The following is a 16,940-nucleotide window of genomic DNA, read 5'->3' on the forward strand; positions in this document are numbered from 1 at the left end:
CCCTCCAATGGCCGCCGCGGCCAGCGCGCTGCGGCCGGCGCACCACGCTGATCCGATGGCAGGAGCCAGGTGCTTAACCTGGTCTCCCATGGGGTGCAGGGCCCAAGCACTTGGGCCATCCTCCACTGCCCTCCCGGGCCACAGCAGAGAGCTGGCCTGGAAGAGGGGCAACCGGGACAGAATCCGGCACCCCGACCGGGACTAGAACCCGGTGTGCCGGCGCCGCAAGGCAGAGGATTAGCCTAGTGAGCTGCGGCGCCGGCCTATTACCCTTCTTTAACATGTCCAACAGTAACCTGGCTAAGGCCACACAGTAAGCAGTCAGATAATAATGACAACAACGATGACGACGGTGATGTTGATGTTGACAGTCATGGCTCTTACCTGGCATGGTGATTTCCTCTGTTACACAATGAATCAAAATAAACAGTCATGAGACAAGTGTTGTGGCCTAATGGGTAAAGCCACTGTCTGTGACACTGGCATCCCATATGGGTGCTGGTTCGAGTCCAGGCTGCTCCACTTGCTGTCCAGCTCCCTGCTAATAGACAGGGAGAAACAGTGAAGGATGACCAAGGGCCCCTGACACCTATGTGGGAGTCTCAGATGGAGCTCCTGGTTCCTGGCTTCGGCCTGGCCCAGCTCTGACCATTGTGGCCATCTGGGGGGGGGGGGTGAACCAGCAGATGAAAGATCTCTCTCTCTTTCAAAATAAGTAAATAAATCAATAAAATGAATGGTCACATTTGATCCTTGTAATATATAGATGATATAGATATTATTGTCATTTTCATGCTTTGTGTGGGAAAAACTTAGACTGATAACTTTTCAAAAGTAGTACATTTTGAACAATTAAACCCTGGGCAGGCATTTGGTATAGCAGTTAAGATGCTGCTCGGGACTCCTGTGACCCAAATTAGAACCCTGGACTGGAGTTCCCACTCTGTGTCTGATTCTAGCTTCCTGCTAATGCACACCCTTGGAGGCATCAGATGAGGATTCAAGTATTCGGGTCCCTGCCCCCCACATGGGGGACCCAGACTGAGTGCTAGACTCCTGGCTTTGGTCTGGCCCAGTCACGGCTGTTGCAAGCACTTAGGAAGTGAACCAACAGATGTAAGAGCTTTGTCTCTGTCCCCCTCTCTGTCTCTGTCTCTCTCTGAGTCCTTCAAATAAATATAAATGAATGAATGAAAAGCTTTAAAAATCAAATAATAAGCCAACATTCCTTCTTCAAATCCATTACAGGCACATCAACTTTTAGTTGTGTGACATGAAGCAATTAACTTCTAGAAGACTTATTCCTTGTACGTAGAATACAAAGAACGAGTGTGTGGGGCTGGCTCCGTGGCATGATGGGTAAAGCCACCGTCTGCAGGGCCAGCATCCCATATGGGTGGCGGTTTGAGTCCACTTCCAATCTGGCTTTCTGATATGGCCTGGGAAAAAAAGTAGAAGGTGGCCCAGGTGCTTGGGCCCCTGAACCTGTGTGGGAGACCTGGAGCAGGCTCCTGGCTCCTGACTTTGGACCAGCCCAGCTCCATGTGGACATTTGGGGAATGAACCATCAGATGGAAGACCTCTCTCTCTGTCTCTGCCTCTCTGTAACTCTGCCTTTCAGATAAAAAAAGAATGACTGTGATGATCATCTGAAGTTGTTTCTGTTAGGCTTTAATACATGTTAACATTTTAAGCAGTATTATTATTATTACTATTGTAGTTTTAAATATCATTTGGCCTTCTCCGTGGGACATAATTTTATAAAACCATCAACAGGACTTCTGATCTGACAAAAGATTAGTATCTAGAATATATAAGGAACTCAAAAAACCTGAAAAAAAAATAACAACATACAGAGTTACAAAATGGTCCAACGATCTGAACAGCCATTACTTCTTTTTTCTTAAAGATTTTCTTAAAGATTTAAAGAGAGAGAGGTCTTCCATCCACTGGTTCACTCCCCAGATGGCTGCAGCTGCCGGAGCTGCGCCGATCCGAAGCCAGGAGCCAGGAGCTTCCTCTGGGTCTCTCCACGCAGGTGAATGGGCCCAAGACTTGGGCCATCTTCTACTGCTTTCCCAGGCCACAGCAGAGAGCTGGATGGGAAGTGGAGCAGCTGGGACTAGAATCAGTGCCCATATGGGATGCTGGCGCTTCAGGCCAGGCGTTAACCCACTGCGCCACAGCGCCGGCCCCCAGCCATTTCTTAAGAGAAGAAAAGTAGAAGGCCAACAATACGTGAAAAAGTGCTTAATATCACTACCTTCAGGGAAATGCAAGTCAAAACCACAATGAAGTATAATCTCACTCCAGTAGAATGGTTATTATCAAAAAGACAAAGAATAACAAATGCTGGAGAAAAGGAAAAACTTACATACTGTTGGTGGGAATGCAAATTAATACAGCCGTTCTGGGTAACAGTGTGACGATTACTTAAAAGCTAACCATAGATCAACCATATGATTCTGCTATCCCGCTTCAGGGCACGTATGCAAAGGGAATTAAACCAGCACATGAAAGACATATGTGTGGCCGTGGCACCCATGAGGGAGACCAGGAAGAAGCGCTTGGCTCCTGGCTTCAGATCGGCGCAGCTCCGGCTGTTGTGGCCATTTGGGGAGTGAACCAGTGAATGGAAAACCTCTCTCTCTCTCTGTCTCTCTGCCTTTCCTTCTCTCTGTGTAACTCTGACTTTCAAATAAATAAATAAATAAATCTTAAAAAAAAGAGATATGTGCACTCCCATGTTTTTTGCAAGATATGGTCAACTAATGTCCATCGCTGGATGACTTTATAAAGAAAATACTGCATATATACACAATGGAATATTATTCTGTCCTATAAAAGAATGAAATCCTGACATTTGCAGCTACTTGGGTGGAACTTGAGATTGTGTTAAGAGAAATCTGCCAGACACAGAAACAAATACTTCATATTCTTCCTCATATGGGAAAATTAAAAAAATTATATATATTTATATATAATTGTTATTTTTGCAAGAATGTGTGTGTAAATGTGTATTCAATCCGAATTTAAAGTAGTGATTGCTGGAGGCCGGGAAGGGTGCATGGAGGGGGATGAGAGGTGACTGGACAATGGGCATTAGAACGCAGTGTAATGAATGCAGTGGGTTCTGTCATTTTGCAGCACAACGGGGCGATTATGGCTCATGATGGTGTATGCTGTTCTGTATATATATACATTTCTAAAGATTTATTTATTTTTATTTGAAAGTCAGAGTTACACACAGAGAGGAGAGTCAGAGAGAGAGAAGTCTTCCATCCACTGGTTCACTCCCCAGGTGGCCGCAACGGCCAGAGCTGTGCCGATCCAAAGCCAGGAGCTAGGCACTTCTTCCTGGTCTCCCTCATGGATGCAGGGGCCCAAGGACTTGGGCCGTCTTCCACTGCTTTCCCAGGCCACAGCAGAGAGCTGGACCGGAAGTGGAGCAGCTGGGACTCGAACCGGCGCCCATATGGGATGCTGGCACTGCAGGCGGCGGCTTTACCTGCTACGCCACAGCGCCAGCCTCTAATATTCTGTAAAAAATATTGAACAGAGGAGTTGGTAGGCTCCAAACACACACAAAAAGGTAAGGAAATGAAAAGGCAGAGGACTAGTATAGTTGATTAAGGCTATGTATTGATGTTGAAGGGTTGCATTGTACCTCTTTAAGAGGTGTAAGTATCCCACTTACTCCAAAATTTAAAATAACTTGAAAATTTATTGAAAAAAAGGATTTTTGAATAAGGTGATTGTATCCTTGAAAAAGGAACATAGTGTAATGAAAGACAAATTGAATTAAAAATGTGTTGGCTTATGTCTTTTTTTTTTTTTTGATAGGCAGAGTTAGACAGTGAGAAAGAGAGACAGAGAGAAATGTCTTCGTTCCATTGGTTCACCCCCCCCCCCCAAATGGGTGCTATGGCTGGCCCGCCGATCTGGAGCTAGGAGCCAGGTGCTTACTCCTGGTCTCCCATGTGGGTGCAGGGCCCAAGCACTTGGGCCATCCTCCACTGCCTTCCTGGGCCACAGCAGAGTGCTGGACTGGAAGAGGAGCAACTGGGACAGAATCTGGTGCCCCGACTGGGACTAGAACCCAGTGTGCTGGCCCTGCAGGTGGAGGATTAGCCTAGTGAGCCTCGGCGCTGGCCTCAAGCATCCTAACTGGTGCTTTAACTACATGATACATGCTGACTTCACTTATGTCACTTTTAAAGAATATTTTCTCATCAGTACATAGAACCAATACATCAATAGTTAATGCCTCCCATATGCTCTTTATAATGTGAAACTCTGGGCATAACCCATTGAGCCAAACTTGGTCCCTGTTTTCAAAGAGTTTCAAATCCAGTAGTGCAACCATTTGTGTGGATCGGTCCACTGGTGGGGTTTCACTTCCAAGTATTTCCCCAACAAAAGAAAAATACTAGTCAAGGGACTTGGACAGGAAAGTTCATAACAACTCTATTCATAATGACTCAATCTGTATGTGGCCCAAATGTCTAACAAGGAAATGGATAAACAGGTAGTGATATGCTCGTATATACTAAAAGCAATAGAAATGATGAGACATAGATGTTGAGATAGGGATGAACCGCAAGAACATCATGTTCAGGCCAAAGTAAAGAAAGCAGTCACCCTGTGTACATCTTATGTAATATGATTTATGTGGAATTTTGTAGCAAATACCACTAAGCTATGGTGAAAGAAATCAGAACAGAGGTGCCTGGGGTTAGAAGTGGCTTGAGCCACCACTTAGGACACTGGCATCCTGCAGCAGAGTACTGCTTGAGTCCTGGCTTCCCTGCTTCTGGTCCAGCACCCTGCTAATACCCCCGGGAAGACTGTAGAAGATGGCCCAAATAATTGGGCCCCTGCCACCCATGTAGGAGACCTGGATGGAGTTCCTGGGTCCTGGCTTCTGCCTGGCCCCGCCCTATTTGTAGCTTTTTGGGGGAGTGAACCAGAAGACAGGACTTCTCTGTCTCCAACTCCCCAATCTCCTCCATCTCTGTAACTCTGCCTTCCAGATAAATAAATAAATCTAAAAATATTATCCATTATGTTTAGTTGATTTTAGCAGGGACCCAAAGACCCTATCCCTTTATTATGGGAAATGAAAGAAAATGAGATTTGGAATTTTTTCAATGTTTTTTAAAGAATAGAAGTAATATCCGATTTATGTTTCATGATGTAAAAACTTTTTCTTTAAAACTCTACATGGCAACAAGAAAATAAGAAAGGAAAAAAAAGAAAAGAAATCACAAAGAAGACTAGTAGGCATTGAACAAGCTTGGAAAATATTTGAAACTTATATTAAGAAGCTCAAGGGAAAGGCTTGGTTTTCTTAATATAATAAGAACTCTGTATCATCAATTAACACATAAAATATTACTCCGGAACTTAGCAATTTGGAGCAGTAAATTTTATTATCTCACTCTTTCTAGGAGTCAGGAACCTGGGAGCAGCTTAGTGGGTGGTTCTGGATTAGGACCCTCAGGAGAGTGGCCATGGGGACATTGGACAGGGATTATTATCATCCAAAGGCTTCCTGGGGTCAGAGGACCTGCATCCGAGGTCATCCAAGTACTTCGGGGCAAGGCCTCTGTTCCCTGTCCACTGGACATGCCTCACCCAGAACAAGTGGTTTAGAAAGAGCCACGAAGACACAGGCCCGATATCTTTCATGAGCCTATCTTGGAAATGGTACATTGTCATTTTTATCCTATTTCACTGGCCGTGTGAGCCAATCATGGTGAGTATGAGAGGAGATTATGTGAGTCTCAGGTCATCCGGGGCCATCCTGGGGCTTGGCTGCCTGCAGCTCCAAGAGTTCAATAAGAAAAAACAAATCAGAAAAATGGACAAAAGATTTTGAGTCTGTCCTTAGACAATGCAAACAAACCAGTATAAAATAATATACATCTTCAGTGTGGAAAGATCTTCTACCTCCCTCAGAATAACATAAATTAATACTGTATTGAGGGCCGGCGCAGCAGCTCAATAGGCTAATGCTCCGTCTGCGGCGCCGGCACACCTGTTCTAGTCCCAGTCGGGGCACCGGATTCTGTCCTGGTCGCTCATCTTCCAGGCCAGCTCTCTGCTCTGGCCCAGGAGTGCAGTGGAGGATGGCCCAAGTCCTTGGGTTCTGCACACCATGGGAGCCCAGGAGAAGCACCTGGCCCCTGGCTTCTGATCAGCGCGGTGTGCTGGCTGCAGCGGCCATTATGGGGTGAACTGGCAGAAAAAGGAAGACCTTCCTCTCTGTCTCTCTCTTTCACTGTCCACTCTGCCTGTCAAAAAAAAAATACTGTATCGAGATGCAATTTATACCATGCAGGTTGGTAAAGGTGAGACACAAAGTTATAGCTCACTGGATTGTTGAGTTTAGAAAAACAGCCTTATATTTTATCAGTGATGGCAAACATAAGAAACCTCTAGGATGAGTAATTTGGCAATAATGACCAAAAGTAAATATACATATATATATGTGTGTGTGTGTATGTGTATAAGAAAAATGTCTCTCTCTCTATATATATATATGTACATATATGTATATATATAAAAGTACACACACACACATTGATGTAATAGTTTGATGTAATAATTCTACTTCCAGGAATCTATTTTAAGTACATTCTGGCACACATGCAAAATGATGTAAAAAGATGTTTGTTGCTACCTCCACTTGTAATAGCAAAAGATTGAAAACCATCTGAATTTCCATTAATAGAAACCTGATTAAATAAATTAAGGCAATATACATATAATAGAATTCTGTGCATCTCTTTTTTTTTAAAAAAAAAAGAGTCCTTTTTACAGTGTATAAAAATTTTTGCAACATCTACTGAAAGATGTAAAAGCAGGGCATCAAACAGCATAACATCATGTATATTCTTGTTCATGAACAGAGTATCTAGAAATATGCCCAAGGGATTGGGGATTGTTACTTATGTAGAGGGAAACTGGGGGATTACAGTGCAGGGGGAGTGAGAGGGACTTAACTTTTATGAATTCACTACTGTATATTTTGAATTGTATAGCATGTGCATGTATAACCACTAAAAATAATTTAAAAATGTATCTTTAGGGGGCCGGCGCCATGGCTCACTTGGTTAATCCTCCGCCTTGTGGCGCCGGCATCCCATATGGTCGCCAGGTTCTAGTCCCGGTTGCTTCTCTTCCAGTCCAGCTCTCTGTTGTGGCCCGGGAAGGCAGTGCAGGATGGCCCAAGTGCTTGGGCCCCTGCACCTGCATGGAAGACCAGGAAGAAGCGCCTGGCTCCTGGCTTCGGGCTCCTGGCAGTGCTGACCATAGTGGCCATTTGGGGAGTGAACCAACGGAAGGCAGACCTTTCTCTCTCTCTCTCTCTCTCTCTGTCTATAACTCTACCTGTCAAATAAAAAAAATAAAAAAGTATCTTTAAGAAGTATATTGTAATAACAGAAAAAAACGGAGTCTTAAATTAGGCAGGGAAGACGTGGTGAGTCACCGTACTGGAGAGCAAGAGAAGGAGGGTTTCAATGTGCTCAGAGTCCTGAGGTGGCACTGAGTGACTGGAAGACAGGGAGTCTGGGAGCATATCTCTAGTAAGAACATGGATGTGTGGATTCTCAGCTTTTTGCCCAAGATCAAGTACAGAACATGTGTGTATTTGTTATGATGATTAAGTTGTGTAGGAAACATTTTAAAAAGTCAAAGCTTTTCCTTTCCACATTGTATCCTAAGCTTCTTGGAATTAGAGATAGCATTTTAGATTTCTTTGAATCTCTTACAGTACTTATTATGGTGTCTGACTTGTTAAGGATGTCCAGTAAGTATATGTTAGATAAATATCTGAAAATTAAGCTTATAAAAATGCGTTCTATCTTTTGAGAAGGTAAATTAAATATTTGCCTAAATGTACGCTGAGCATCAAAGAGATTGAAAATGCACTATCTCATCATCTCTGCACTCAAGGGTGAGGGGACTCAACCGGAGGAAAGATGGCGTTCATGTAGGGAATTGCTAATTGAGATAAGACATAGAGAGATAGGACTTCCCAAACACGTTTGCTTTACTATCCCTGAAAGAGAAGAGTCAATTTAGCCACCAGAGGGCTCTCATCTTCCCAATAAATGGTAGGCTTATAATCAAACATGAGATAATAAAGAAAAAATGCAGTTGAAAACCATAAGGTTGAAAAATATACAGAGATGGAGATCCGGATATGTACATGTGTGTGTATGTGTGTGAATGTGTATGTGTGTGAATGTGTGTGTATGTGTGTGCGTGTGTATATGTATGTGTGTGTGGATATGTATGTGTGTGAATGTGTGTGTATGTGTGTGCGTGTGTGTATGTGTGTGAATGTGTGTATGTGTGTTAGTGTGTATGTGTGTGTTAGTGTGTATGTGTGTGTTAGTGTGCATGTGTATGTGTGTGTTTTCCCCTCCTCTCCATTGCATTTACTTGACAACCGTAGGGACACCCTGCCAGGTCATCGTGTTACAAGGTGAAGGGACTGAAACTCAGCCACTGTGCTTTCAGCAAGCCATCCCCAAGCATCAGGGAGGGCCTGGCTGGCTGTCAACGGCAGCGTGAATTCATCCCTGCGCTCTGTGATGCAGGGGCTGCTTGGGATTCGTTCTCTGATGCTGCATGGGAAGAAGGACGCTTCCGTGGCTGCTCGCCTTTAGGTAACACCTACTGAGGTTGTGCTATTCGGTGACATTTTAATGCCTTACAGAAACTTAAGGGGTTAAAAAGATCTAGGATTTCTGGAGTCTATTCTATAGATAATTCTTATTGTCTTCCTTCATTTTTATTTTTCGTTTAAACTTCCAGTCAGGGAATGGGTATTTCAACATGGGCCTTGGGACCCTCTTGATTTGTGAAATCATGCCAACCATAGATGAGTTTCCCTCACATTAACATCTTTTGATTCCTGGTTCCACCGTCAGCTCCCTTGTGCTCTGTAATTTAACACTAAATCTACTGGGCTCACAAATTATAACCTATAAAGTCTTTCATTGGATTAATAGAGACTTTGAGTTAAGAGAGCAGAGGAAGAAATGGATGTTTATTGAGTGTCGACACTCGGCTAAATGTTCCAGGTCCATTATTGTCACTATCCATCCTCACAGTAACTTTAAAGTAAAGTATGTATTGTACCTCCAATTTATATATGAAGAAACCAGCTCTGAGAGGTTGGATGAGTCACCCAAGACCGTAAATGCTGCGGAAACGAAACTAATTGAATTCAGAGTGCCCGAAAGGCGCACAGTCTTTCACTCTGACATTTTAGTAGCCTCAGAGTGTGAGCTAATACTTTGAGCTTTCTTTCTTCATTGTGTATCACCCTCTCTTCAAGCCATTCAGGGTCTTCCTTAGTGGAGCTTTAAGACAGCATATTCCTTGCTCTTCAGTGTCTACTGGGAGTGTGACTTAATGGCGATTACAGCCACAGCACAGGGTGCACCATGATGTGCTAGGAAGAGGAGGATAGTGTCGCTGCAGTCCCCGCCCTCCACAGTGTTCTGTGCAGTGACGAGACCCTTGCAGGTCTTTTGTAGTAACTTTGATGGTTTGGCCATGGCTACACTTTTCATTCCAACTACTGAGAGAGCCTCCACATTGAGAAGCCGTCAGGTAAGCATGGTGTTTTTGGGGATACCGGCTCAGTGGTTGGGACCCTTACTGTGAGTACTTCAGTATCAAACATCTACACTGAGCTTGCATAATGTTGGATCTTGCTTTCAAGAGTGACCCACAGCCTAGAGGGAACACGCTTATGGATTTCCCGTGACTCCTCCACACCTTCTTATCCAAGTGCTCTGGTAAACCATGTCACATGGGAAGGATGGTATTGAGAGATGGCCTGCAAAACCTGTAGCTCTTCAAAAAAATAGTGGCCTCTAGTAGCTCATTCAGGAAGCCATGCCCAAGACAATGGCTTTGTTAGCATCACTATCCACACATGAAGCTGTGCCCAACACAAACCTCTGCAGCCCAGACCGGGCCCCTTGGATCCAGTCTCCAGGGCAGAGTATTTCAGAACGCCAGTTCCAATCCCTGTCACATGTAGAGCAGTCTCAAAAATTAGTTTTCAAAGCAACACTCACACATCAGGGTTTTCTTTCTGAAATCTTTTCCACTGAATGGGTTCATCTGAGGGTGGACAGACTGCTGTTTCCTTGATTAGATGATGTAGGATTTCAGGAGAGTCTTGAATGAAGAGAGGAGAGATTTTGGCAAGAGGAAGCTGCAAGATTATTATAGGCTTATGAGTCACAGGGACTGCAGGCAAGTGATGCAGAGGGAGGCAAATGAGTGAGAGCGGGCGCAGAGCTGAGCTGGGGGCAGACTGAGAGGAAGGAAGTGAGGCCTGGGGAAGCAGAGAGAGGAGTGTGCTAGCCAGAGCTTTGCAGGGAGGCAGCACCAGTAGGATGTGTGTATTTGTAGACAGAGAGTTCCTGTAAGGTTGTGCTAGGGACTGGCCAGTCCAAAATCTGCAGGCTGGAGAGCCCACATTGCAGTTTTAGTCTGAAAGCCAGCTGCTGGCAGAATGCCCACAAGGACATGCACTGTTCAGCAGTCCGGGTCCTGCCACCAGAAGACTGTGTTGGGGTCTACAGGTAGACATGAGAAAGCCTGCCCGGAACTCTGCCAAGGCCTCCGGGCAGCAACAGACCACAGTCACAGCACCTTGAGTCTCATCCCTCCACTTTGCTCTCTCTCTCTCTCTCTCTGAAGGAGCTGACCATCTGCTACCCTAAGTGGCATCACTCTCTGGCCACCCAGTGTATGTGCTGTCACAAGTCTTTCAGATTAGGTCAAAATGCCCAGCAGGGGAACTCTTACGGAAGTGAAAGGGATGATGTAGCACAAGTTCCAACCGTTGGCTCCCCACTAATTTGTAAATGGATCAAAGCTCGCTTATTTTGCCATTTTGTGCAGAAAGCACCTTATGAGAGCTGTGCCATTGGGGAGTGAACCAACGGAAGGAAGACCTTTCTCTCTGTCTCTCTGCCCAGACTGCCCATCAAGCCCAGGCTGGAGTCCTGTGTGTAAACTGCCCTAATAAAGTCTTTCGTTCTTATAAGGAACTTCCTTCTTCAATCTTCAATCTCAGGGTTGCGTCTCAGATTTGGGGACTTTATCTGTCCCACCAACACTCAGACACCTCCAGGTCACGACAGGAGCCTGTCCCACACTCCGCCTCAAAGTCACCCCTACTGTTGAGTCAGTCATGCCCCCAAGTTTGCTAAGCAGCTAGTACTATGGTTTGAAGTGACTACCAAAGTACACCTGTTGGAAACTTAATTCCCAGTGCAGCAGTGTTGGGGGTGGGAATTTTAAGAGGTTATTAGGTCATGAGGGTTCTGTCTTCATGAATGGATTAATATCCGGCCTATGGCACAGCAGATTAAGCAGCGGCCCACATGGGTACCAGTTCAATTCTGCCTTCTCCACTTCCATTCCAGCTCCCTGTTAATGCACCTGAGAAAGCAGTGGAAGATGGCCCAAGTCCCTGGGCTCCTGGGCCATGTGCGAGACCTGGAAGAAACTCCAGGCTCATGGCTTCAGCCAGGTACAGCCCTGTCCATTAAGGCCATTTGGAGAGTGAACCAGTGGTTGCAAGATCTCACTTTCTCTCCTTCTCTCTCTGTATCTCTGCCTTTCAAACAAATTTTAAAAAATGGGTTAATAGGGCAGTTACTGTGGAGTGGTGGATAAAGCCGCTGCCTGATGTGCTGGCATCCCATATGGGCAATAGTTTGAGTCCTGGCTGCTCCACTTCTGATCCAGTTCCTACTAATGCACCTGGAAAAGCAATGGAGGATGGTCCAAGTCCTTGGGCTTCTGCCATCCATGTGGGAGACCTCATTGAAGCTCCTGGTTCCTGGCTTCCATACCTGAACGTTGTGGCCATTAGGGTAGTGAACCCAAAAGGAACCTACCTGTTGAACGCTCTCTTTGTCTCTCTCTCTCTCTCTTTCCCCTCTCTTATTCGCTCTCTCTCTGTAGCTCTACTTTTCAAATAAACAAATAAAACCTTAAAAAAGAGAAAATGTGGAATATATACACGGTAAAATTCTACTCAGCCATAAAAAAGAATGAAATTCTGTCTTTTGCAAGAAAATAAATACAACTGGAAACTATTATGCTTAGCAAAATAAACTAGAACCAAAATGACAAATATCATGTTTTCTCTGATTTGTGGTACCTAATACACAGAATACAAAAAAAGCCTTAATGTATGTGAGTGAAATTTATATCTTTTTTTTTTTTTTGACAGGCAGAGTGGACAGTGAGAGAGAGAGAGACAGAGAGAAAGGTCTTCCTTTTTGCCGTTGGTTCACCCTCCAATGGCCGCTGCGGCCTGTGCATCACGCTGATCCGAAGCCAGGAGCCAGGTGCTTCTCCTGGTCTCCCATGGGGGTGCAGGGCCCAAGGATTTGGGCCATCCTCCACTGCCTTCCCGGGCCATAGCAGAGAGCTGGCCTGGAAGAGGGGCAACCGGGACAGAATCTGGCGCCCCAACCGGGACCAGAACCCAGTGTGCCGGCGCCGCAAGGCGGAGGATTAGCCTGTTAAGCCACGGCGCCGGCCAAAATTTATATCTTGTAATTTGTTTATTTCATAACGCTTATCTACATTTCTGTGAAGCAGTGGTCTCTCTGCTTCTCAGCTGTGGAACTCTTTATCAAGATGAGCATTAGGCCTGTGATCATAAAGTAAACTGAAAGTATGTTACTGTAAAAAATTAAAAGAAAAAAAAGAAAGGAAGGAAGGTGGAAGTATCGTTATCTTCTTAGAATGTTATCTATGACATACATGAATACTCTTTATATTAGGTTAAAATTATTATAGGCCGGCGCCGCGGCTCACTAGGCTAATCCTCCGCCTTGCGGCGCCGGCACACCGGGTTCTGGTCCCGGTCGGGGCACCGATCCTGTCCCAGTTGCCCCTCTTCCAGGCCAGCTCTCTGCTGTGGCCCGGGAGTGCAGTGGAGGATGGCCCAAGTGCTTGGGCCCTGCACCCCATGGGAGACCAGGAGAAGCACCTGGCTCCTGCCATCGGATCGGCGTGGTGCACCGGCCGCAGCATGCCTACCGTGGTGGCCATTGGAGGGTGAACCAACGGCAAAAAGGAAGACCTTTCTCTCTGTCTCTCTCTCACTGTCCACTCTGCCTGTCAAAAATACAAAAAATTTTAAAAAATAAAAAAAATAAATTATTATAAAAAGTTTGGGCTTGTTCATGAACGTGACTCTTGTTTGCTCAGTCTGCTGTATATGCTTTCTTATACTTCTGCATTGCACCATGGACCACACAGCAAGAATGACCTCTTTAGATGTGGGCTCCAGTCTTGGGTTCCCGTCTGCCAGAACTGTAAGAATTAAATTTCTGTTCTTTAGGCCGGCGTCGCAGCTCAATAGGCTAATCCTCCGCCTGCGGCGCCAGCACCCTGGGTTCTAGTCCCGGTTGGGGCGCTGGCTTCTGTCCCAGTTGCCCCTCTTCCAGTCCAGCTCTCTACTGTGGCCTGGGAGTGCAGAGGAGGATGGCCCAAGTGCTTGGGTCCCTGCACCCACATGGGAGACCAGGAGAAGCACCTGGTTCCTTGCTTCACATCAGTGTGGTGCACTGGCCACAGCAGCCATTGTGTGGGGGGGGTGTGAACCAACGGAAAAAGGAAGACCTTTCTCTCTGTTTTTCTCTCTCACTGTCCATTCTGCCTGTCAAAAATTTTTTTTCTTCTTGTTATAAATTACCTAGTTGGGGTCAGCATTGTGCCACACAGCTACCTGTGGTGCCAGCACCCCATAGGAATGCTGGTTTGAGTCCCAGCTGCTCCACTTCTGATTCAGTTCCCTGTTAATGTGCTTGGGAAAGCAGCAGAGGATGGCCTAACTGCTTGGGCCCCTGCACCCACATGGGAGACCCAGATGGAGTTCCTGGCCCCTGGCTTCAGCCTGGCCCAGTCTTGGCCATTGAAGGCATTTAGGGAGTGAACCAGAGGGTGGAAGATCTCTCTCTCTCTCTCTCTCTCTCTCTCTCATTGTCTCTCTCCTCTCTCTAAATATGACTTTCAAATAAATAAATAAATCTTTTTAAAAAATAGCAATAAGCTACCTAGTCTCAGGTATTCTTTTAGAGCAGCAAGCAACAGAGGTAACTGGGGAATGACTGCTTAAGGCAGCTAGGAAAGAAGGCATCAGCTCTCCTAGGCGTTGTTCAAAACGATGCAAAGACCTCAGTTGCTTCCATATCCAAGGGGAGTTCTCAAACAGCAGAAATCAAGGTGATTTACAATCTTGGCTGCAGTTTGGAATAGCCTTGAAGTGCTTTTAATCCAATTTATAGCCCAAATGGACTCATAACCTTTGGAGGAGCAATCTAGGTGTATTTTTTTATAAACTCCCAGGTAACAAATACTGAATAGTTCTGCCATATATCCCTGTCTTAGTCTATTTTCTGTTGCTACGACAAAACAGTGAGACTGGCTAATTTATAAAGCTTATAAACTTACTTAGATCACAGTTCTGAAAGCTGGGAAGTCCAAGAGCATGGCACCAGCTCTTGGCGTTGTGTGGCATTGTAACGTGTGTGTGGCCATCACACAGTGAGACAGAGCAAGTATGCTAGCTCCACTCTCTCTTCCTTGTCTTTTTTTTTTTTTTTTTTTGACAGGCAGAGTGGACAGTGAGAGAGAAAGGTCTTCCTTTGCCGTTGGTTCATCCTCCAGCGGCCAGCGCACCACGCTGATCCGAAGGCAGGAGCCAGGTGCTTCTCCTGGTCTCCCATGCGGGTGCAGGGCCCAAGCACTTGGGCCATCCTCCACTGCCTTCCCGGGCCATAGCAGAGAGCTGGCCTGGAAGAGGGGCAACCGGGACAGGATCGGTGCCCCGACCGGGACCAGAACCCGGTGTGCCGGCGCCGCAAGGCAGAGGATTAGCCTAGTGAGCCACGGCGCAGGCCCTCTTCTTTGTCTTACAACCCACAAATGCCAACACGGAGTCCCCACTGTCACCTAATCCTAATTCCTTCCCAAAAATCCTGCTGCTGAACACCATCAACATAGGGCTCCTGGGGCTCAGTTCCCAACACACGCACTTCTAGGAGCGCAATAGAACCATTGCCATCCCTTAGCGGCTCCTTGCACTCCCCTTCAAGGCTTCTCTCAATGCCCATTTAACCTACTTTATGCCTGTTTAAGTTGCTAGGACTCAGAAAAGACAGTATATCTGTGCGAATGCAGTTTCACCTGAAATTGCACCCCTCCTACATTGCCTCAGAAGGTGTGAAATGAAAATGTTTTGGCTTTTGGGAGCCAGAAAGAAGGGCTGGTGTTCCAGACCTTGTGCAGGAAAGAGAAGCAGGGTTTGGTGGGTGTCATGTGGTCTACAGGAACGGGGGCAGAGTCAGAGGCAAACTGAGCTTTTGGTTCCATCCTTCTTGGATAATTCTTCTTCTAGAACTACTCACTGCCTCACTGAGCCTCCAGTCTTTGCCCTTAACCTTGGGATAATGATATCCGTCTCTCTGAATTGGGTTAAGATCTGGAGATAGTGAGCAGCAAATGCCCTATTTGTAGGTCACACAAATGGAAAGAGTTAACAGTTGGGGTTGTCATCCACTGACCTCTGGTCCTCAATCCCCTGGTTTGTTAGGTGGGGATAGTGTATTGGGTTCAACAGTAGTGTCTCCCCCACCCCGATGTGATGTCCATCTGGAACCTCAGCACGTGATCTTATTTGGAAACAAGTCTTTGCAGATATGATTAGCTATGGATCCTGACTTGGGGCGGGCCCTGAATTCAATGACTGGTGTCTTTCTTAGGAAAGGAAGAGGAGATCCAGACAGATTCCAGATTTCTAGTGAGATAAACAGCCAGAAACGTGCAAAGAGAAAACCATGTCAAGGAAGAAGAGATTGGAGTCATGCTGCCACAATCCACAAATATCGGCAACCATCAGAAGCAAGGATTCTTCCTTAAAGTCTTTGATAAGAACATGGCCCTGCCTCTTATCTTGACTTCAGACTGCTGAAGAAGTAGAGGATAAATTTCTGTTGTTTTCAAGCCACTTTAATATTAGAGGGTATTTTGCTTTATTAACTCTAGGTAACAAATACTAATAGTAATTGTTATTCTACTTCTAGGTCATTGTAACTATAATGAATTTATATGAAAACATAATTCAATTTAGTAGAAACATTTTACCTAGTTGTGAATTGGGATTATTTAGATACTAGGTAAGCACCCTGATATAATGGTAGTCTCTGCTGGGAATCAAGGCCACTGGCACTTAAAGGGTCTTGGAGGTGACATGAGGTGAGCATGGGAGGGATGGAGTGAAACAACAGGTATTGAATTAGGAGGTGGCACGGTGAGGGGCAGGAAGGCAGGAAGAAAAACATTAGAGAGCCACCCAGTCTTGGTGCCTCCATCAACCTACCAAAGAAGATGGTCTGGCTGCCTTTTGGGCTCTTTCATAAGCACACCCCCAGTAATACTCATAACACACACACACACACACAGTTTCATTAGAGTTTCATTGGCTCTTTTCTTGGAAACCCCCTGGAATTGTGTTTTCAATTCCTTCCTCTTCCTCAATAAAGACTGACAGAACAATGATTTATGTGCACATTGTGTTTTTTTTTTTTATTTAAGATTTATTTGAAAGTCAGAACATCAGAGATAGGTAGGTAGATAGGTAGACAGATAGATAGATATTGATCCACCTTCCATTTGTTTGTTCACTCCCTAAATGACCACAATGTCCAGGTCTGGGCCAGGCTGAAGCTAGGAGCCAGGAACTTCATCCAGGTCTCTCACATGGGTACAGGGGCCCAAGCACTTGGGCCATCTTCTGCCGCCTTCCCTGGCACATTAGCAGGGAGCTGGATCAGAAGTGGGGGAGCCAGGACCCAAACCAGTGCTCTGATATGGGA

This window comes from Lepus europaeus, chromosome 3 (assembly GCF_033115175.1).
Source record: "Lepus europaeus isolate LE1 chromosome 3, mLepTim1.pri, whole genome shotgun sequence".
Lineage (NCBI taxonomy): Eukaryota > Metazoa > Chordata > Mammalia > Lagomorpha > Leporidae > Lepus > Lepus europaeus.